The sequence below is a fragment of the Taudactylus pleione genome, unplaced genomic scaffold (assembly GCF_031769625.1).
Source record: "Taudactylus pleione unplaced genomic scaffold, aTauple2 ptg000154l, whole genome shotgun sequence".
Classification (NCBI taxonomy): Eukaryota; Metazoa; Chordata; class Amphibia; order Anura; family Myobatrachidae; genus Taudactylus; species Taudactylus pleione.
This window is the reverse complement of record NW_028284556.1, coordinates 37,140,611-37,165,723: the sequence shown is the minus strand read 5'-3', so window position 1 is coordinate 37,165,723 and position 25,113 is coordinate 37,140,611.

Genomic DNA, 25,113 nt, shown 5'->3' with positions numbered 1-25,113 from the left:
TTTATTTTATTGAGGTGGCCAGTGCATCCCTGGGTGCTGGGCCTGAATGGTGGCAGTTTTCACTAAACCGACAGCAATTTGCCTAACTGCTAACGATTTAGGAGTTTCAATACCCTGCACATTGCCAACAATTTTCATTTTGGATCTCCAAGTTGCTGGCTAATCACTGGTAAACAAATATTTTGTCACAGTACACCTCAGCTGGTACTATATACAGTATGTATTTTCAATGCTGATTTAAAAATGGTCTTAGAATCTATCACCTATAGTTTTATATTATACAATAAAATGCCATAGTTTTCTTTAATTATACTGTTCTGGAAAGATTAGTATTACTTAAGAAGGGTACAGAATAATAAACAGTTGATTATAAACAGAGGATTGGCTTTTATTTATTAAGACAGCTTGAAAGCTGTGCTCCACAATGAAAATAAGTTTCCATCAGTACCACTAGCTCATGCTGCTAATATGAAAGAAACATATGACAGCATGAAACTCCTGCTGAATAAAATCAAGTATGAAGAATATAAATGGAATTTCTGTGGTGAGTTAAAAGTTATTGCTCTTGTGCTTGGTCTACAACTTGGTTTCACAAAGTGCTGTTGTATTCTTTGTGATTGGGACAGCAGAGCCAAGAGAAATCATTATGCACAGAAGCAGCGGCCAAAGTGAACATCACTAACCCCAGGAAAGATGATTGTTGCCAGTACATTACTTGTCGATCTGAAAAAATGATATCTACCTCCACTCCATATAAAGATTGGTCTTATGAAAACTTTATTATAACAAAGGATCGAAGTGGACTTTGATTTACATACTTAAGAAAAAAATTCCTGAGGATCAGTAATGCAAAAGATCAAAGAGAGGATCTTTGTAGGACATCAAATAAGAGAACTGATTCAAGATGAGAGCTTCGATGACCAGTTGACTCCGACTGAAAAAGCTGCATGGGAATCTTTCAAGAAACAGAACTTCTTAGGGAAACATAAGGCAGACAGATGAAGAAATAGTGCATAATCTTTTAAAATCTTACAAGACTATGGGATGTAACATATTTTTGAAAATCCATTTCTTGAACTTGCACCTGGATTTCTACCCAGCAAATCTCGGAGCAGTCAGTGAAGAACATGGCGAACTGTTTCACTAGGATATTTCTAGAATGGAAAAGCAGTAGCAGGCAAGTGCAGTCCAAGTATGCTTGCTGAGGCAAAATACAGCAGAAAATCCTGTACTTCTACATTTTATATAGAGATATTTGGTCCTGCGCAACTTGGGTAAATGGTAAGAACTTCAAAAATGTGTGCTGCTCCACTGGGGGATGTCTGAGCTCATCCAGTACAATAATAGGTAAAAATGACCAGATGCTGCTCACAACCTTACTCCTATTGTATATTAGATCGTGATGTCTTCAACTATTATGCATACATATCTCTGATGCATTCGTATGAAATGTGATGCTGAAGGTTAAGTTTAAGCACGGAATGCATTGTAATAAAAATTTTAACTTTTACTAATAATGACAAAAAACATACATCAATATAAATATCTCTGATATTCAGTAGGCAACTGATACCAGCACGGTGTATTGGATACACATATGGATTATGTGGAAAAAAACACAGTGCCAGTAATAAATATAGCAGAGTAGAACATGCATAACTTGAATCAATAATGGGAAATGGGATAGAAATAGTCAGGAAAAAGATGTTTTCCTATGAGCCAGTCTTAAACCTGTATCACACCAATAATTCTCAAAATCCAGCGGTATTAAGTTAGTCTAGGTGTGGAGATGTGGCGGCATCCCACTACTGTCAATGAAGGGTACCTGTGACTAGTGTAAATGAGTCTGATATTCGCGTGTTGCCCGGGATGATCCTCTTGTGGTGTGGGGATAGTTGTCTGGCGCCAACAATGGGGATCACTCTGTGCTGTGGTGCTCTGAGAAGCGCGGTCACGGACAATGCCCGTGCAACCAGGGACAAGTCCGTGCACGTGTGTCTGAGCATGCAGACAGACGTGGGTGGAGTTGTCAGTGGTTCTATCCCATTTCCCATTAATGATTCAAGTTATGCATTTGTTGGTATCAGTTGCCTACTGAATATCAGAGATATTTATATTAGGGGTGAGCGGGTTCGGATTTCTGAAATCCGAACCCCCCCCCCTAGCCCCCCCAATCCGAGGCCGATCCAAGTCAGGCTCGACTGTTCCCGCCTGACTCAGATCTGAAATTGAGGCAAAACATCATCATCCGGCCCTCCATGTCTCGCATGTTTTGGATCCTATATAAGGTACCCGCGTCGGCGCCATTTTCTCACTCGGCTGTGGACAGTGAAGAGGGAGGGTGGGAGTTAGGGCTGGCTGGGCTGTGTAGTGTATTGTAGTGTTGTGCTGTGCTGTGCTGCTGTTGTCCATAGGGGCTGTGTCCAATCCTCCAAAGTCCATAGGGGCTGGCTGTGTTGAGCTGTGCTGCTGTTGTCCATAGGGGCTGTGTCCACTCCTCCAAAGTCCAGAGGGGCTGGCTGTGTTGTGCTGTGCTGCTGTTGTCCATAGGGGCTGTGTCCACTCCTCCAAAGTCCATAGGGGCTGGCTGGACTGTGTTGTGCAGTCAGTTGTCCATAGGGCTGTGTCCACTCCAAAGTCCTGTGCAGTGTCCCAGTCCTGAATGGGTGCTGTAGTGTTGTCCAGGGGGTACTCTGTCCATCAGGGGAGCTCACCCCAAGTGCAAAAAAAAAAAATATTTTCTGTGTTTGTGAATTGTGTGCGCAGTAGCCGCATGTGCATCAACAAAGTAGTGCCAAGCGTGCGCCTGTGTCCCATAAGTAAAGGGACGGCTGGCTTGTCTGTTAAAGGGTGCTGTAACCACCAAAGGGCACTCCAAACAAAATACAAAAATATTTTCTGTGTTTGTGAATTGTGTGCACTGTGGCAGCACGTGCATCAATAAAGGAGCAGCGCCAACCGTGCACCTGTGTCCCATAAGTAAAAGGCCGGCTGGCTTGTCCTTTAAAGGGTGCTGTAACCCCCAAAGTGCACTCCAAAAAAAATTAAAAAATATATTTTTTGTGTTTGTGAATTGTGTGCGCAGTAGCCGCACGTGCATCAACAAAGTACTGCCAAGCATGCGCTTGTGTCCCATAAGTAAAGGGCCGGCTGGCTTGTCCGTTAAAGGGTGCTGTAACCCCCAAAGTGCACTATAAACAAAATAAAAAATATTTTCTGTGTTTGTGAATTGTGTGCACTGTGGCTGCACGTGCATCAACAAAGGAGCAGTGCCAAGCGTGCATCTGTCTATTAAAAGGTGGTGTAACCCCCAAAGTGCACTCCAACAAAAATAAAACATTTTCTTTTGTGTTTGAGAATTGTCTGCACTGTACGTGCATCCTCAAAGCAGCAGCACCAAGCGTGTGCCTGTCTGTTTAAGGGTGGTGTATAACCCAATGTGCGCTCCACAAAGAATAAAAAATTGTTCTTTTATTTCTGTCTTTGTGAATTGTGTGGGCTGTAGCTGCATGTGCATCAACAAAGGAGCAGCGCCAAGCGTGCACCTGTGTCCTATAAGTAAAGAGCCGGCTGGCTCATTTCTTAAATGGTGGTGTAACCCACAATGTGCACTAGTCTCAAACAAAAATAAGAAATTATTTTCTATGTTTGTGTGCACCTTAGCCGCACGTATATATCAATATAACATAAATGGAGGACCAAAATTTCTCCGATAAAAATAAAATAGGGAAAGATCAAGAACCACTTCCTCCTAGTGCCAAAGCTGCTGCCACTAGTCATGACATAGACAATAACAAGCCATCAACGTCGTCTGCCAAGGCCGATGCCCAATGTCATAGTAGAGGGCACATACAATCCCAAATGAGAAAGTTCAGGAAAATGACCTTGAAAAAACATTTAAATCATCTGAAGAGAAATGTAAACTTGCAAATATGCCATTTACGACACGGAGTGGCAAGGAGCAGCTAAGGTCTTTCCCTATGTTCATGACTAGTGGTTCAGCTTCACATGACAATGGAAGCCCTCCTCCCGCTAAAAAAATCAAACAAGTTAAGCTGGCAAAAGCACAGCGAAGAACTGTGCATTCTAAGAAGATATCACAAATCCCTAAGGAGAGTCCAAGTGTGGTGGCGGTTGCAATGCCTGACCTTCCCAGCACTGGACGGGAAGAGGTTGCTCTTTCCACCATTTGCACACCCCCTGCAAGTGCTGAATGGAGCACCCACAGTCCACTTGCTGATATGCAATTGAAGATGTCACTGTTGAAGTACAACAGGATGAGGATACTGGTGTAGCTGGCGCTGAGGAGGAAGTTGGCGAGGAGGATTCTGATGGTGATGTGGTTTGTTTAAATCAGGCTCCGGGGGAGACAGTTGTTGTCCGTGGGATGAAAAAGCCCATCACGGTCATGCCTGGGCAGAAGACCAAACATTCCACCTCTTTGGTCTGGCAATATTTCTATCCAAATCCAGACAACAACTGTCTTGCCATATGTACCATATGTAAAGGTGAAATAAGTAGGGGTAGGGACGTTAACCACCTAGGAACATCCTGCCTTATACTGCACCTGCAGCGCGTTCATAAAAAGTTACTGTCAAGTTCAGAAACTTTGGCTAAGACCGTAAGCAGTCCAGGGACACCTAAATCCCGTTTTCCAGTTTTATCCAAGCTCCTGCAAACCACACCGTCAACTCCCTCCTCGTCAATTTCCTCCTTAGTCAGGATCGGAAGTAGTCCTGCAGGCCATGACATTGGCATGACTGACTCTCCTATCCGGGATTCCTCCGGAGGATCCTGCATTGCTACGCCTTCTGCTGCCACTGCTGCTGTTGCTGCTGCTGGGAGTCATTCATCATCCCAGAGAGGAAGTTATTAACACCACTACTTTTACTAAACAATTGACCCTCCAACAGTCCTTAGCGAGGAGGATGAGGTATGACAGCAGTCATCCTGAAGCAAAACGTATAACTGAGGCCTTGACTTCTATGTTGATGTTAGACGTGCATCCGGTATCAGCCATTAGTGCAGTGGGATTTAGACAATTGATGGAGGTAGTGTGTCCCCGGTTCCAAATCCCGTCTAGATTCCACTTCACTAGGCAGGCGATACCGAGACTGTACAGAAACGTCCGAAAAAGTGTCCTCAGTGTCCTGAAAAATGTGGTTGTACCCAATGTCCACTTTACCACGGACATGTGGACAAGTGGAACAGGGCAGACTAAGGACTATATGACTGTGACAGCCAACTGGGTAGATGTATCACCTTACGCAGCAACAACAGCAGCGTCAGCAGTAGCAGCATCTCAGAAACGCCAGCCCGTTCCAAGGCAGGCTATGCTGTGTATCACTGGTTTCAGTAAGAGGCACACCGCCGACAACCTCTTAGAGAAACTGAGGGAAATCATCACCCAGTGGCTTACCCCACTTAGACTCTCCTGGGGATTTGTAATATCTGACAACACCACCAATATTGTGCGGGCATTACATCTGGGCAAATTCCAGCACGTCCCATGTTTTGCTCACACAATAAACTTGGTGGTGCAGAATTTTCTGAAAAGCGAAAGGGGCGTGCAGGAGACGCTTTGGGTGGCCCCAAAAATTTCTGGCCACTTTCACCATTCAGTGACTGCGTGCCGAACACTGGAGCGCCAGCAAACATTCTTGAACCTGCCCCTTCATCACCTGAAGCAAGAGGTTGTGACGCAGTGGAACTCTACCCTCTATATGCTTCAGAGGATGGAGGAGCAGCAAAAGGCCATTCTAGCCTATACATTCACCTATGACATAGGCAAAGGAGGGGGTATGCACCTTACTCAAGCGCAGTGGAGAATGATTTCAGTTTTGTGCAAGGTTCTCCAGCCCTTCAAACTTGCCACACGTGAAGTAAATTCAGACACTGCCAGCTTGAGTCAGGTCATTCCCCTCATCAGGCTTTTGCAGAAGCAGCAGGAGAAAGTGAAGGAGAAGCTAAGACGGAGCGATTCCACTTGGCATGTGGGACTTGTGGATGAAGCCCTTCATTCACTTTGCCAGGATTCCAGGGTGGTCAATCTGTTGAAATCAGACCACTACATTTTGGCCACCGTGCTCGATCCAAGGTTTAAAGCCTATGTGGTGTCTCTCTTTCCGGCCAACACAAGCCTGCAGAGGTGCAAAGACCTGCTGGTGAACACACTGTCAGCTGAAGCGGAATGTGACATGTCAACAGCTCCTTCTTCATTTTCTCCCACAACTGGGGCTACCAGGAAAAAACTTAGGTATCCTAAGCAACCCGCTGGCGGTGATGCAGGGCAGGCAGGACCAAGTTTGGACATATGGTCCAGACTGAAGGACCTGGCAACAATTTCTGACATGTCTACTGTCACTGTATATGATACTGTCACCATTGACAGAATGGTGGAGGATTACATCGGTGACAGCATCCAAGTAGGCATGTCAGACAGTCCGTACCTGTACTGGCAGGAAAAAGAGGCAATTTGGAGGCCCCTGTACAAACTGGCTCTATTTTACCTGAGTTGCCCCCCCCCCTCCAGTGTGTACTCTGAAAGAGTGTTTAGTGCAGCCGGGAACCTTGTCAGCGAAAGGCGTAGGAGGTTGTTTCCACAAAATGTGGAGAAGATGATGTTCATAAAAATGAATTATCAACTCTTCCAGGGAGACCAGCCTCCAGAACGTACAGAGGGACCTGTGGTTTTGGATTCCAGCGGGGACGAGTTAATAGTCTGTGAGGATGAGGATGTACACAACACTGAAGACATCTTGCCTCCATAGAGCCAGTTTGTGCAGGGACAGATTAATTGCCAGCTTGTTTTGTGGGGCCCAAACGAACCAATCATTTCAGCCACAGTCATGTGGCAGACCCTGGCACTGAAATGATTGGTTTGTTAAAGGGTGCATGTCCTGTTTATACTACATAAGGGTGGGTGGGAGGGCCCAAGGACAATTCCATCTTGCACCTCTTTTTTTCTTTGCATTATGTACTGTTTGGGGTCTAGTTTTTCAAACTGCCATCCTGCCTGCCACTGCAGTGTCACTCCTAGATGTGCCACGTGTTTGTGTTGCCCACTCGTATCGCTTAGCATAGTCATCCAGCTACCTCGGTGCAAGATTTTGGACATAAAAACACTATTGTGAGGTGTGAGGTGTTCAGAATAGACTGGAAATGAGTGGAAATTAAGGTTATTGAGGTTAATAATAGCATTGGAGCAGAAAAACCCACAAATTCTGTGATTTTAGCTGTTTTTATGCTTTTTAAATAAAAAATACAGATCCAAAACACAAAACCCAGAACCCAAAACACGGAAGGGTGGTTTTGGCAAAACCAATCCAGATCCAAAACACGAAGAAAGATCCAGATCCAAAACACGAAAAGTGGCCGGTGCACACCCCTAATTTATATTGATGTATGTTTTTTGTCATTATTAGTAAAGGTTACAATTTTTATTACAATCCATCCTGTGTTTAATCTTAACCTTCAGCATCACATTTCATATGAATACATCAGAGATATGTATGCAAAATAGTTGAAGACATCACGATCTAATATACAATAGGAGTAAGGTTGTGCACAGCATTTGGTCACTTTTACCTTCTACATTTTAAGTGATTTAATCGTTTACTCTGTATGTATTGTTAATAAATATAATATTGTAAACCTTAATTGGGTGTCACTCAAAATCCTTATGTGATAGAGCAGTGGTTCTCAAACTCAGTCCTCAGGAACCCACACAGTTCACCTTTTTCAGGTCATCTAGCAGGAGCACATATGTATTTGTAACTCACTGACACATTATAAAAGATTCACAGGTGGAGCTAATTATTTCACCTGTGATTCTGTGAGGAGACCTGGAAAACATGCACTGTTTGGGGTTCTGAAGACCGAGTTTGAGAACCAGTGTGATATAGATATTCTAAAATGATATTTGAGTTCAGCACCTGAGATAATATTATATTCAACTACTGTATATTTACTATTGTGAAAAAAACATATGAAACATTTTTCACCTGCAGATTCTACTTGCAGGTGCCATCTTGCATATTGGCTCTGGCTACAGTGGCAGCTCCTTGCTCAGGCAGTGCATTTCAGGCTCCTTATTAGCTGCAGATCCATAGTGAACCTTAACATTGGAGTAAGATTGACCCCCGGTACCTCTTCTGAACTGTGGAGTCAAGGGTCTGGTGACCCCCCTCCATTCTCCTCCCCTTCCCTTTTGTTTGGGGTGTTCTGCAGGCTCAGTGCCTTTCTGCACATACTACCTACAGACTGAAGGGTTAATCTGTACTCATTACCTATTGGCAACAGCATCTCCCTCCACATACTACCTACTACCTGCAACATCTCCCTGCACATACCACCTACTGGATGTAGTGTCTCCCTGCACATTTTACCTATTGGCTACACTGTTGGGGGAGATACCCTGTGGAGTGAAGTCCCCATATTTCTCCTGTGTGCTGGGGTTCCCCCATAGACCACTATTTTCCACACTCACTGCGAGTACTAAGCTTTCTACTTTTGAGTACCAGGTGGCAGCCTGTTGCTCCAAGATTTCTAATGTTGAGGGGCATCTCCACAGAAATGCAATTATCTTTGTTAGCATACATTAGAAAGCTGAGGGCTCTCATCCAGAGATGATTCTGGAGAAATGGAATGATTCTACATTTCAAGGACAGAGATGCTATAGTCTGTTTGGCTCAACGTCAAGGCCCCCTGGAATATAATGTTCAAAGCATTGCTGCTTATCCAGTTTTTTCCATTGAGGTCCAGAAGTCCAGGTCCCAATTTGTACAGGTCAAGAGATGGTTTCTGTGATTTGGGCCTTCCTTATGCCATGCTGTTCCCTACCAGATTATGAGTGGTGGTGGATGGTCAGTCCCACTACCTTCTCATTGGAACATCCCAGCAGGGCAGCGCCTCTGGACTAATTTGGTTTTGCTTTCATATAGTCTGTTATTGAGTTTGTAATATTCAATAACCTATTTGTAAATTTACTTTCTGGTATACTACTATTCGCTATGTATTGACTGTTGCCATTGCTATGAATGTACTGTTATCCTTTTTTTCCTTGAGGTAATTCTTTTATATTGACTCATCTGATCCATTTCTCTCAGTGTCAGGGCACTTTTGCTTTGGGCCTAAAGAAAACATTGGAACTTATGGCATGAGATAAGACTTTCTCTTGCCTTTTACCCCTTTTGTTTGGTTTGTCTATATAGGCTTTAGGCTTTGTGGTTAGACACAGTGCATAGGGATCCAAGTATACCTGGTTAGGATGGTTATACAGTGTGGGGGGGGGTTGGTTGTTTTTTTGTCTGTTTGGTCTTTATGTGCTTTTGTTATGCCTTTTTGGGATTTCTCATTAACACATCCTTTTGTTTACCACCATTTGATATACAGCATTTTATCTGTCCCTGTCTGTGCTTGCCAGATGCCCCTCCTTTTCTTTTGGCTTTTTGTAAGTTTCCATTATGATCTCCTATGTTTTCCTATGTTGCTGCAATGCCTACTAGTCTATGATTCCTGTTCAGATACTCTCCAGGAATGTGAAGGGCCTTAATGATAGGGCGAAGCACTTGTTGGTCCTTAATCAGGGAAAAAAATCTAATGGCGACATTATTTGTAACTTTAGCCTTGCGCAAGCACTGTGTGAGTGGTAGTGTGGGTTAAAAAGTGGGTCAAAAAGGAAAATGTTTCTGCGTCGATTGTGAGGGTCGAAAAACATTTGTGGGATCACTCGATAAGATGATTGCCATTTAGTTTTTAAAAATCGGATAATACCTTAGTCAGCCAACCGGCGCCTAAAGATTTAGTATTTATGCCCTATAGGCATGCCCGCAGATCACCACCACAAAGAGCTCTGGTAGTGCCTCCTTTTCGTACTGTTTGTTGCTAAGTAGCAGAATACAATTGTTTTGACTTGTAATACACTAACACACTAATTAGCAGGGCTTAAAATAATGTATATCAATATAATTAGTGCTATATTTAGATATTATTTGGTTCTGCCATATTTGGTAATAGTATTGAATAGTATTATTATATAATTTTTATATACATCAAATTAGCGCAAAACTCATTAATAGTGATTGACTTGTAATACACACCATGTTCACTGTTTATTGTCATGTAGTAAGTGCGCTCAACATAGCCATAACATCTAAAATGCAGTAGTAGGGTATCTGTTGCTCTCTGCCTGCAGCTCTCAGCTTGTTGCAAACAAAATATGCAACAACCCAGGAATCACCATGTGGAGGTGGCTGCAGCTTGAGATCCACCTGCCCCCACCCTGTTACATTATAATGTGCTCAGCCGATCACTGCACACTGTTCTAGCAGCTTGTAATATTTTTTTGAATCAAACTGTGGCATTACTGCATGTGAATGGAGAGTAGACCTAATGAAACCATCGCAACTGACCTCATCACAGCATTTTCAGAAGCCTCAGTCACTGATTTGACAATTCTTTCCACACTTTGGGTGTGTGAAGGAAAAACAGAAAGAGGATTTTTTCCATCCCTGCACATTTAGGTGAGTACATCTGAGGGTATTACGGAGAGCTGAAGGTTCTGTAATGTTGACCTTTTCCGAGTTAATGAGTTGGTAGTATTTTGATGACTTTTAATTGATTTCAGGTACTCAATATTTCTTGTAGTAAGTCTGAATGCATTTGTCTATGGTGTCAAAGCTGGATAATTGGCTGAGACAAGATCAGCTTAAAAATAAGATTAAAATGACACCATCTTGCAAATGGCCGCAAGACACCATTTTGGAAATGAGATCGGCAAGATGCCATTTTGTGAATGGCCGCTCAGCGCCATTTTAGCTAAACTCACACTTAAGTACATATGGCGATGCTATTATTAGCATTAGGTGATCGCATCTTTTACCATACCCCATACACACATTAATACACATAGTTGCGCTGTTAACATGTCGCATATTAATGAATGCATAAGGCCCAGTATGAAAACACTGTTGATTAGCTTAGTGCGCACGCATCTTCCCAAAGTTAACTAGCGTCTTTTCCCATATACCTAATACATACATAATGCACACTCACATGAAAGGTTCCATAGCTTTAAAGTATAAGATCCAAGTTTTATACATTTATTACAAATGCTGTGAAATAAAGACTATTTTGGTATCTAAGGTTTAATACGTGATAAGTAAGCCGTGTTTGGTATTGTACTGATCTGTACTGCCTCAACAGCTTACTGGTATCATCGGTGAGAAGATCGCAACATGCATTCGCAACTTATAGACCGTAGAGTCTTAAAGCACCAGAATGTACATTGTAAAACCAACAGCCAAGATTTGCATGAGGCGGGAAAACGGAGGCAACAAGCTGTTAGAGGCTGTTCTGTGTCCATTTGAATCAACCTGTTAAATGCCCTGTAACAAACGCACCATGATGGGGAACCAATGGGATCAGCAACAAACCTCTCTATTGTGTTGTCTGATTCTGTGAGGGTATAAATGTGTGTGTTGTGACCCCAGTTGGGAGTCTTCTTGCTGACTGCTGTTTGACAGAGGTTTCTTGCTGATGCCGGTATCTGGTCCGGAGCACGTGCGTATGTATAACTGTATCTTGGGTCTGTATAATTCTTTGCGCAAAATTGTACTTAGATCACAGCGTGTAACTGACTGTACTTTACTTGAATAATACTTTGTGCTTTGGAAACACATGTTCATGGTCTGAAGTCTTTATGTTACTGTATGACTGCGTACGCAAATACGTCAATTTTAGAAGTTTATAGGCAGGGTTTAGAAGGTATAGGTAGGTGCGTATAGAGGTTGAAATCCAGTATTCTTAGTTGGGGGCTCATAGAGTGAGGTCACTTACCTACTCACACGATATACCTACGGTTATTGATATCTCACCAAAGGGTGGATAGTGGCCACAAGCAGTTTACCTGCAACCACTCAGTGCTGAGAGATCACTACCCGTTATCGTGTGAGCAAGGGACGCTGACTACAATCCAGGGACAAGAAAGGAAAAAAGTTTGTTTTCCTTTGATGATAGAATTTCACGCTAAAAAGGCACCACAGTATTGCGCACATGGCTGAGTCGCATTTTTGCGTGCGTAATGGAGATGCACGTTTGCGTATGCAGTTCATGTTAAGTCATACGGTTGTGTAGTAGTCGCATTATTGTGTATGCAACTAGCCGCACAATAGCGTATACGCACTTCCGGTAGTGCTGCCACATGTTTAAACAAAGCCATTAAGGTTTACATTTTTCAATTGTTGCCAATAACTGGGTTAACGTGTATTTTTCTGCGCAGGAAAAAAGTGTGTAACTGTGAGTACTTGTTTAGGGTGTAACACGGGACCTAAATGTTAAGGGTACCGTAGGACCCTTAAGTGGTAGGCGCAGGAGTTGGCCTAGTGGCTCGGTAGCAGCTTACTGTTTACGTTACACAAAGCAGGTGTATGGGTTGTTATTTTTGTTAGGGTTCGGCTCCCAGCGTGATTACAGCGTTCACTAATCAATGTGTGTGATCTGTTAGGCTTATTTGAACACTATAATTGAACCGCATAATTTTGGTTAGATTATGATTGTGAGCTAGTGAGAAGGTGGATGAAATCAACTGGAAAACAAAGGGTACTTTGCTGCCCCCTAGCAGTTGAAACGTAGTCAAAAAAGGATTTTCTGCTTGGGAGCAGCTTTTCTCCCATAGGTGAGTGGAGGTGTCTAGAGGTCCTCCATAGGGTTTGTTTATACACCCTTTTTCAAAGGCGTCCACAGGTAAGTGAAAGTATCTTTATTGTCTTTCACCAGTTTAAATTTTTATTGAAAAACGTAGGAGTTGTCCCAATATGGGAGCCACGCAAACAATAGAAATGTTAGACAATGATGTGCTGCTAATGGAAGCGCCGCTTGGATCAGCCCATTGTATTATGCATAATAAGTATGGTACTTATGCAATAAGGTATTGTGACGTATGGTTTAAAATAACGATGAAGAGTGTTAGACCGTTTCACAGGATTAGAAGTTTTGATAAAGATGTATTGGATAATGTCCGGGATCACACCAGTCTGATGCGCTCTCGAGAGAAAATGGGTAAAATATTATGAATGTTTAAAATTGTGGCAGCATGAAGGGGATGCGTGGCTTAAAAATGTGCAAGCGATGCAAACTAGCATTGCGAACGCATTGCCAGTAAATATACCTGCGGCACTGGATTGCAATGCATGTGAGCCGCAAAATGGTGCCCACGTGCGGCAAGGTAGCATTGCGGAAGGTATTGCCAGTAGTTCACATGCACCACCGCCACCTTATGTGGATGGGGGTGCAGGTACAGTTATTGAAAAAACTTATGAAAATGTAACAGGCAATTTGTACCCTCTCTTAAGTAACCATAAAGATGATGTTTATGATGTGGATGATGAGACTATTGTCATGTCTGCCATTACCCATGCTGTGCACATGTTAGATGCGTCACCACGACAAGCCCAAGTGGTGCCACCATCTCCATCAGTAACAGCTCAGGAAGTGCTAACATCCTCTTTGCCCATGGAGGAAGTTATTGATACTATATGTTGCAGCAACAGACTAAACCACCAGCCAGGTAATAAGGTCAAAGGTAGCAATTCGGCCAGTCTGAACATAACTGTTCCGAATGGGAATGCAGATGCGAATGGAGTTGTACCTACAAGGGATGTGGTAATGCATTGTCCTTGGACAAGAGCAGAGCTAAATTCCATCATAAATGATTTCCCCGATCCCAAAGAAAAATTAGCCAAATGTCAAAGATTTTTGAGGATTTGGGTATTTCTCACTAGCCAACCAATAAAGATTGGCAAGTGTTGTTAAGGGACTGTCTACCACGCAATATCGATGTGACAAAATTTATCACGGATTGTGTATTGGATGGTGATGTTCCCTTAACAGACCAAGTGAACCAAAGTAACATTACCCATATTATAACTCAATTGGGTGTATATTTTCCAGTAGTAGTTAACTGGTACAAAATTTTCACCATAAAGCAAATGGAGAGTAAATCTGCAGAAGATTATTGTGACCGGGCTCTGCAGGCTATCCCCCAGTACACTGGGTTAGAGGATATTAAAGATAGCATTCACCACAGGGGAATGATTGTCACCATACTCATGGATGGCCTTAAAGAGAACCTAAAAACCAGGGTTCAGACCTCACAGCCTGGCTGGAGGGGATTCACAATAGATACCCTCATAGAATCCGCCATAGAACATGACAAAAACATCTCAAAGAAGAGAGAGACCCAGAGCGAGAAACTAATGGCTGTCAGTATTCAAGCTCTGGAATGAATGATGATAACATCACAGCCAGCAGACACACCTGCACCCATGCACACACCTGCACCTGAACAGTTATACGACCTCACTACTCCTACACCACAGCAAACACAGCCTTATCCCACTTATCCTACACAACCACAAGTCCCATACTACCCAAAAACTTCATATCCCCCACCATATCCTTTCCCTCAATATCCTTACCCATACCCACCACCTCTCCCTCAACCCACACAGAAATCCTTTTCTCCATCCAATTCACAAACATGTTTTAATTGTAACCAGCCAGGAAATATAACTAGAATATGTACGGCAAAAAGGGTAGGACCCCCAAATCATGGAAAACCTGGATATCCCCATAAGGGATATGCACAGAGACCAGCAAATGTCCAACAGGCACCAGCTCCAATTGTGGCTGTTAATGCTTTATTGGAGAGTGGGAGCAAATGCTAGGGGTCAGGTCATACCAGTAGTCTACAGATAGTCAGGTTAACAGGAGGTGCTAGGGAAGAGCCAGTCATGATGGTTGATGTAGCTGGTACTAAATATCCTTTTCTTGTAGACACAGGGGCGACCAGGTCAGTGATAAAATATCCCATTAATTTACAGGTAACCAACGAGACAGTACCTGCAATGGGTGTAATGGGTAAAGTGCAACATTATCCCTTAACAAAATCCACAGAGGTTACTATCGGGCCGTTGCATACCAGACGTTCTTTCCTTCTGGCTGCTGCGGCTCATACTAACTTACTGGGGAGAGATTTGTTATGTAAGATGGGATGTGTCATATATTGCACCCCTGTTGGTATATTTCTAGATATCCCAGAAAGAGTTGCGCATGAGGTGAGGGATATGTTGGACACTTCCCAAAGGATAATGTATCACTCTACCAGTGTAAATGAAAATCCATGTCAGGTAGATCAAATGTTATACAAAATTCCAGATTCACTTTGGACCAAGGATGGATAGGACACTGGATTAATGGCAAACCTAATGGTGACTGTAATGGTGACTTTAAAAGGCAGTAGGCAAGCTCCAAAAATTCCCCAGTACCCACCAAAATAGGAGGTATAATTAGGGGTTTATCCAATAATTGAGTGATTATTACAACAGGGAATTTTAGTTTGTACAGCTAGTTTAGCCAACAGTCCCATCTTTCCTGTGAAGAAGAGTGGTGGGAGGGGTTATAGGCTGGTACAAGACTTTAGAGGTGTTAATAAGGTAGTAGAGAGCCAAGTTCCCATAGTGCCAAATCCAGCTGTCATTCTTATGCAGATACCAGCAAATGCAACCCATTTCACTGTCATTGACCTCTGTTCTTCTTTCTTCTTTGTGACTCTTCATCCTGACTATCAGTACCTATTCGCTTCACATACAGGGGGGTACAATACACAAGGACACAATTGCCCCAAGGTTTCATAGACAGCCCCAGTATCTTCTCCCAGGCCCTGCACGACTGTTAACAATCTTTTCAACCTGCCAATGGGTCTGTTCTAATTCAATATGTGGATGATTTATTGCTATGTTCTGATTCATTTATGTCATGTTTAAATGATACTAAACTTTTGTTGCTTCACCTCTGGCACACAGGACACAAGGTTGCTAAGGACAAACTACAGCAGTGCCAATCCAGAGTAAAATATTTGGGACACTACCTAACCCAGGGGTTACGACATCTTACAAATGACAGAATCCAAGCCATACAGAATATGACACTGCCACAGAACCAACAGCAAATTTGTACCTTCTTGGGAATGTGTGGATACTGTAGAATGTGGATACCAGGTTTTTCTATTTAGGTCTTGCCTTTACTGGACTTAGTCTCTTCCTCAAAGCCCGATTGTGTCAAACACAAAGATGAATCAGAGCAGGCTTTCCTTAATCTTAAGGATAGTCTGACAAAAGCACCTGCATTGGGAATACCTGATTATGAAAAACCTTTAGATTTGTATTGTACGGAAGCTGATGCTTGTGCTGCAGGTGTCCTCACACAAAAACATGGTGATGCCAGTAGGCTGTAGCAATCTACAGTGCCCAATTGGACACTGTAGCAAGATCACTCCCAACGTGTTTAAGAAGTGTAGCAGCGATGGCTCTATTGGTGAGTAAAAGTGAGGACGTAGTATTGGGCCATGATATGATTGTCTACACTCCCCACACTGTATCTGCTCTGCTGAACTCTGCCCAAACCAGACATGTTTCTTCAGCTAGGTTTACCAAATGGGAACTAGCTCTAATTGCACCTGCAAACATCACTGTTAAACAATGTAGTATGCTGAATCCAGCAACGTATTTACCATATGTACAACATGATGTACAAAGGGTGGAAGGAGATGAGTTGCTGATGGGAAGTGAGTTCAGCGGACATAATGATACACATGATTGTATGGAATATCTGAGTCAGACCTTTACTGCTAGACCTGACATACATGACACCTTTAGAGAATGTGGATGTGATATTTTACACGGATGGGAGTTGTCATAGACAAACAGACACAGGTGAATTATATACAGGTTATGCTGTTGTAAATGACACAGACATCATAGAAGCTGAACCCCTTGGTCGTCCTCCCTCAGCCCAGGTGGCAGAATTAGTAGCACTAAAAAGAGCATGTGAATTGGCAACAGGCAAATCTGCTAACATTTACACTGACTCTAGGTACGCGTTCGGAGTCATGTACGATTTCGGAGCTCTATGGCGTCTGAGAAATTTTATGACAGCAGCAGGCAGACCAGTCACACATAAAACAATTACTAAAAGCAATCCAACTGCCCAAAACGGTGGCAGTAATTAAGTGTAAAGCCCATACATGAGAGAATGACCCGGTGTCACTGGGCAACAACAGAGCCGATGAAGCTGCAAAATGGGCAGCAGGGTTAAAAATGTTTTTACCAACAGAACAAATTATTTCCTTCCAAACAATTGATATGCTGAAACTAATTGAGATGCAAAATTTGTGTTCAATCCAGTCCTCTGGGCTCTGGAGGGATGGACAAGGTAAGCCAGTAGCCCCCAAAGCATATTACCCCAGCCTGCCTGAGGCAGCACATGGTCTGACTTATCTGGGAAAGCAAGGTATGTGTAAATTGGTGAGAGCATACTGGTGCGCACCGGATTTTCTTCACAAGCAGAAAAGAGAGAAATGTCCTGTCTGACCTGCTTGAGGAAGAACATAGGGAAAGCGATCCCTACCAACCATCCCACATTCCACCGACTGACGGATCTTTCCAGGTGATACAAATTGATTTCATCCAATTACCACCCTGCAGGAATCTCAAGTATGTATTGGTGTGCACAGACGTATTTTCCAATGGGGTTGAGGCCTACCCAGCGGCCACTAATACTGCTGTGTTTACTGCCAAGAAAATAGTATAGGAGTTTGTATGCAGATATGGTATCCCTAAAATTATTGAGAGTGACTGGGGTACCCATTTCACAGGTGATGTTTTTCAAAATATGTGTAAACTGATGTGTATTAATAGTCGACTTCACACCCCCTACCAACCACAGGCCAGCGCCAAGGTAGAGAGGATGAATGGGACTATTAAAAATAAGTTAAGTAAAATCATGGCAAAGACTGGACTAGGATGGCCAGAAGCATTACCGTTGGTCCTACATAGCATAAGGATCACTCCTAGACCCTTGAAACATTGTTTGGTAACAACCTCAGGAAGACTTGAAGGGTAACAATGAGGTAACTGTAAAGTATCTTATATCAATGAGTAAACAGTTAAAACAGCAACAGCAGAAACTGAAATTGTTGTCCCATGATATGCCTGAAACTAACTGTCATGATGTGGAACCAGGACAATATGTTATGATCAGAAATTTCTTGCATTCAGATTGTTTGACTTATTGATGGGAAGGTCCGTACCAGGTGCTGCTGACAAGTACAACATCTTTGAAGGTGGCTGAGAGAGATACCTGGGTCCATTCCACTCACTGCTAAAAGGTCAACTAACCGGTGGAGAAACAAGGTGGAGACAAGGCTGATAACGTGGACCTGTCGATCACAAGCTTGTTCCGGGAGGATTGAAAAGGTCATAGTGAGATACGTGAACTAAAAGAAATTTGCAGGTCTTTGTCGTGGCAATGGACTGGCCTGCTGTGTTCATTTTCATATTCTCTTCTAGAGTGTTCACCATTCTGGTTGGTTCGGGAATGTCCGGTTTCTGTGTCGGGGGACCCATAGAGGAGATGGGAGCTGATGGCAGTGCTGATGGAGTGGAGTCAGGAGGAGTGCTATGCCAATCAGGGAAGTGTTTGACCAATCTTAGTACTGTAATTGTTAAGAGAGCTGTTATTTCGGATACTCGGGAATGGGGTGGAAGTTTATCGTCTGAAGATTCTTGTATTTGTGAGTTTTGTGGGTCCCTAGTTGATGAGAACTGCCTCCAAAGGTGCCAACCTAAATATAACCCATACTGGGGTGGGTATCCTTTAGAGGATTATCATAGCATGGTAGGCAAATTTTTAAATCAAACTGATTGTGTGGTGTGCTCACATGTGTCACAGGCTCAACATAATGTAGGGTTGGTGCCATTTCCACTGAATATCACAGAAATTTTAGAATCGCAAAAAGAGAAAACCTTGGATGGAAAATTCCTCTCATCCAAACCACCTCATTTCAAACTATATCAATTTCAAGCAGATAGATCACTTTTGTGTTTAAAAATAACCAACCCTAATAAACCAGGGAATTGAGAAGTGACTGAGAATAATCAGACGATGACCTTCTCACTGAGAGCTGATATTGAGTCCATGAATCATGATCTATTATGTTCAATTAAATCTAATGGGAGAAGCTTTAGGTATCGTTATACATGAATTTCCACCAAAGAAATTATTGGTAAGGTACCAAATGGATATTGTGCTAAGATAATACAATCAGAAGCTTGCATGTACCAAATGGAAGAACCTGAAATAGGATTATTTGCAAGGGAAATGTGTTTAATGATAATGGTGCATACTATTCCTTATGTTCTCCCCGATAATGTATATTTTATATGAGGAAGAAATGCGTATAAGTGGCTCTCCCTGAGTTCCGAAGGTTTGTGTTTCCTGGAGAGAGTAGTCCCAGAGGTTATGATCCTCACACATGTTGAAATGCTTGGTATTCATAAAAACACACCATCACCATATCTTCACACACAGTATGAATACAGAGGCAAAATAAATATGATACCTGGTGACTTGCATAAAGCCACTCAGTTAATTAGTGAGACAACTGGCTTTCAAGTTTTAGTAGCATTGGATCCCACAAAGATCGCTCGGGGTACACTAAGTTTTAGATATATTCAGGATCTTGCTAAATTGATAGATAATATCACCGAGATGTATGATGACACCTTCAGGTATACAGGTAGAGAATTGCAAGTGTACAAGACAGAAAAGGTGCAACACAGGCTAGTGTTAAATTATTTAACCGCTGTCACTGGAGGATATTGTGTAACTTTGGCCACCCAATTTAGAGTGAAGTGTTGCACCTATGTCACCAATGATACCAGCGATCCCAAGGAGGTGATAGACTGAAAGATGGATGAAATTCTGCAGCTGAAATGGGAATTTCGGAAAAACCATAACGCTTCAGAGGCTGAAGTAGAGGAAAAGGTAGAGGAATGGGTGTCATGGTTGAACCCCATGAAATAGTTCTCAGGCCTAGGGAAATGGGCCCAGGAAATGATCGCAAGTGTAGGCAACTTCCTGATCCTTATACTGGTCATCATCATATTTATTGGAATATGTGTCTGGTGTGCTCCTACTGTGTTGAAGTGTGAAAAATGTAAGAATAAGGTAAAACGAAGGAATGAAATTATGATGGTGGTCAGTAATGAAGTAAATATAGAACTGTATTACAACCCTGAACTTGGAAATACCATCATATAATGTTTTGTATTTAGATGTGCATAAAAGGTATTATTGAAGTGTTATTTTTCCCATTCAAACATCTTTGATGATGTAAGTCTCTATTCCCCATCAAAACTTCCTTTATAGGACTGGTGCATCCCCACATCTTTCACATGATCTCCCAAGGCCGGCAGTGTGTGTATAATGGTAGTTTTATGTCTCCTCCTAGAGACACATTATTTATGGATTAAAAACCACCTTGTGCCATAATAACATTAATTAATATATATAAATGTACGCCTAAATTAAATTTAAATCAGAGTGTGATAGCATGTTGTTCGCTATCAAAGGGTGGACTGTCAAAGCTGGATAATTGGCTGAGACAAGATCAACTTAAAAATAAGATCGAAACGACGCCATCTTGTGCATGGCTGCAAGACACCATTTTGGAAATGAGATCGGCAAGACACCATTTTGTGAATGGCCGCTCAGCGCCATTTTAGCTAAACTCACACTTAAGTACATATAGCGATGCTTTTATTAGCATTAGGTGATCGCATCTTTTACCATACCCCATACACACATTAATACACACAGTTGCGCTGTTAACATGTTGCATATTAGCAAATGCATAAGGGCCAGTATGAAAACGCTGTTGATTAGCTTAGTGAGCATGCATCTGCCCAAAGTTAACTAGGGTCTTTTCCCATATCCCTAATACATACATAATGCACACTCACACGAAAGGTTCCATAGCTTTAAAGTATAAGATCCAAGTTTTATACATTTATTACAAATGCTGTGAAATAAAGACTATTTTGGTATCTAAGGTTTAATACGTGATAAGTAAGCCGTGTTTGGTATTGTACTGATCTGCACTTCCTCAACATCTTTCCGGTATCATCGGTGAGAAGATCGCAACATGCATTCGCAATTTATGGACCGTAGAGACTTAAAGCACCAGAATGTACATTGTAAAACCAACAGCCAAGATTTGCATGAGGCAGGAAAACGGAGGCAACAAGCTGTTAGAGGCTGTTCTGTGTTCATTTGAATCAACCTGTTAAATGCCCTGTAACAAACGCACCACGATGGGGAACCAATGGGATCAGCAACAAACCTCTATTGTGTTGTCTGTTTCTGTGAGGGTATAAATGTGTGTGTTGTGATCCCAGTCGGGAGTCTTCTTGCTGATTGCTGTTTGACAGAGGTTTCTTGCTGATGCCGGTATCTGGTCCAGAGCGCATGCGTATGTATAACTGTATCTTGGGTCCGTATAATTCTTTGCGCTAAATTGTACTTTGATCACAGCGTGTAACTGACTGTACTTTTCTTGAATAATACTTTGTGCTTTGGAAACACATGTTCAAGGTCTGAAGTCTTTATTTTACTGTATGACTGTGTACGCAAGTAGCGTCAATTTTAGAGGTTTATAGGCAGGGTTTAGTAGGTATAGGTAGGTGTGTATAGTGGTTGAAATCCAGTTTCCTTAATGGTTGGCAGATTGATAGTAGGTAATGATGCTTTAGTCCATACAGCTACTGTATAGGGAATTGGCATGAAATACCGCTGGCCACATGGCCGGCGGTTCAATTCCTGGCAACGCCTGGCCGACAAAAGCAGAGTTCCTGGCAGCAGAAGCCCGACAGCACTGGAAATCCCATTCGTCACTAAGGTTAGTATAACCTAACCTAACCCCCTAACCCTAACCCTCCTTAGGGGTGCCTAACCCTAACCTCACCCCCAAGTGCCTAACCCTAATCCCCCCTCTAAGCCCCTAACCCTAGCTCCCCCTAAGCCCCTAACCCTAACCCCCCATTCCCTGCTGCCTTAACCTAAGTCCCCCGGGGGGTGCCTAACCCTAAGTCCCCCCGGGGGTGCCTAACCCTAATCCTCCCTCCCCCTAGCCTAACCCTAACCCTTCCAGGGGAGTGCCTAACAATAAGTCCCCCCCCAGGTGCCCTAAACCTAACCCTCCCCCCTGTGGCTGTCTGCTCGCGATACCCGGCATCCCTTCGATCGGGATGCCGGGCGCTGGTCTCCCGGCATCGGGGAAATGTCAGGCGTCTACATCTAGAAGCCTGGCATTTCACCCTTGCCAGGATATGACAGTCGGGAAGCCGGCTGTCAGTATTAAGGCAGCCAGTTTCCCGATTGTATACCCTGTATAATTCTGTTAGAAACAGCCCTAGTGACCTCTGCAGTTGACAGGTTATGACGTGTATCTAATCGAATGTCATGTTGAATGACATGGAATTGAAGAACAACTTTTTCGCAAGTCAGAAAAACAGTATCATCAAACTCCTGAGGGTCCCGAAAATAGGACAGTTAGGAGGTTGGGGGGGTGGGGGAGTTGTTTTCTTTCTAGTGGATTTGACCAGAGCCTTATCCAAATACATCCTACTAATGGAAATTATTCGATGGTTTTCCGTTGTTTAACTCTTTCTTTAATTCCTCAGAGCTGCACTGGCCCTGGCTCCTTCCTGATTGCTGGGCGTTTGCTTCAGGGGTATCTTGTACTCGTTGAAGGCAGTCTCTCGGAATCAGTCAGCCTCAGTGATACTTTCCCTCACTAGGCTGCTGCTAGGCATACAGACACATTTCTAGCTCTGATTGGCTCACTGATAAAGTGATAACCAATCAGAGCACAGCCTGCCCCTCTCCCCTGCACTGCTGCAGCTTCTAGTAGCACAGCCACAGCATGATGACCAGGGAATCAGCAGGCAATTGGCAAGCCTTCCATCCCACCGAGTCACTCAGTGACTGCTGCTGGAGACAGACTGACAACAACAGCACAGTATACCACAGTATACCTCTATCTGCATAGCCAGAGCAATTTGCGGTGGTGTTCTGTGGGCATGCCCATAGGGCGAAAATACTGAATCTTAGGCGTTGGTTGGATGACTTTAAAAAACTAAACGGCAATCTTCTTCTCGAGTGTTCCCACAATTTTTTTTCTATCCTTGCAATCGATGCGGAAACATTTTTTTTTTCAACCCAACCTAGAGAGTGGGGATTATTATTATACACATTCTGCATATTCCAGGGGAGTGTAGGTTCTAGTTCGCAGCTCTCTATGTTTTATGTTTTACATGTCTCCATGCATTCCTCTCCAATTATGAATCTTACCATTTATATTCCTCCTTCTCCTTACTTCTTATGCCCCTTTCTCTGAATCCTCTGTTTATATGTATTGGGGATTTTAATAATGTTAGCTTGCAGCCTGTCCTTGATAGATTGGTGGAATCTTCTGTAACAAGTAACCACTCTCCTTACCCCTTTGTCAATCTAGTCATGGAGCTTGGCTTGGTAAATATTTGGCATGTGCAACACCCTTACCTGGCTCAATTCTCCTGTTTCTCAGCCTCACACCACTTTTCTGGAATTAATTAGCCTTTAATATCCCAGAGTCTGGTGCCTTTAGTTGTGGAGGTGGAGTATCATTCCCATGGTGTGTCAGTGTGTCAGATCATGATCCTCTGTCCTTGTATCTCAATATTGCTGCTCCACAGGGGACAATCATTTTGAAAATTCAATCCCTTCTGATTTATGGGTGCTGGTTCGGAATTGGAGGCCCTATGAACTGAGTTTTTTCTCCTCAAATACTGAGTCTATTGGTCCCCAATTTTGTGAGATGCCTTTAAAGGCAGTCCTGAGGGACTCCTTGTTTAGGAGAGTCATAAGTTTTACATCTTTTTATAACCAAAAAGAAGTAGATTTGGAAATTTGTTGTAAAATACTCCAGGAGCAATATATATATATATTTTTTAAACTCTTTTTATTGAGCAAATCACAACACAATAGTACAGTCAAACATTCAAAGATAAATTACAGCACATAATATACTTTTAAATTAAAAACTGTAATCTCCCAAAACAATAATATAGTAATTAATTTTCTCAGTATAGAAAAAGAAAAATATAGAAGCAAGAAAAACATCTTGTGGCAACGGTGTGGCAAACCATCTAAAAGTAAGAAAGAGAAAAAGAAAGACCTAAACCAGAAGAAGAACAAGGGAAAATATGGGTAGTAAAGGGTGGGTTGGCTCTGAGTTAAAAAAAAAAAACATTCTTTCAATCTAAATAGAATAATAGAAAAAATAAAAAATTAAATGTATGTAAGCCAAGGGGACCATGTCTTATCAAAAGATTTCAATGTATTGCATAATAACACGGTCATGTATTCCATCTTGTAGACATACCAAATACATGATATTACCTGCATAGGAGAAGGATTAGGAGAATTTTTCCAATCCACTGCTATTTGGCAGGCCATAGCAGATACTATATGTCAGAATAACTTATTCTGATATCGTGATAGAGTGGGCAGATATAAGGGAAGTAGAAAATTCTGAGGATCGGAGGGAATCGTGGTATCAAAGAGGCGCGAGAGGAGATCGACAACCTCCTGCCATATACTGGCTAGTTTGGGACAAGTCCACCAGATATGCAAAAAAGTGCCCACGCAATTACAACCCCTCCAGCATCTATCCGAAGCATCGGGAAACATTACTTGGAGCCGAGATGGCACATAATACCATCGATATAGTAATTTGTAAGTGTTTTCCTTAATTTTGATGCAAATAGAACTGGCGGCGGCGTTGTCCCAAATTTCCGTCCAATCCTCAGCATCTATAGAGTGTCCCAAATCTCGTTCCCATGTCAATTCATGAGATTCCCAATTGGGGCTTACTTCTTCCACTAATAAGGAGTAAATAGTAGAAATAAGACCCCTATTGGAGGGTCGTCTCCAACATATAGACTCAAAAGTAGTTAAAGCTCTGCAGATCAAAGTCGAACTAATTTTGGAGTTGAAGTGTCTAATTTGTAGGAACCGAAAAAATTATTTGGATGGAATTGATACTTTATCCTGGATTTCAAAGAATTGTGGAAAATTAGTATCAATAGTTATATCGTTTATATAATAATATATATTACCCAATGACCAGACTGTAAAGGAACCTGGAGGGATAATGGGATTATGAAATAATGG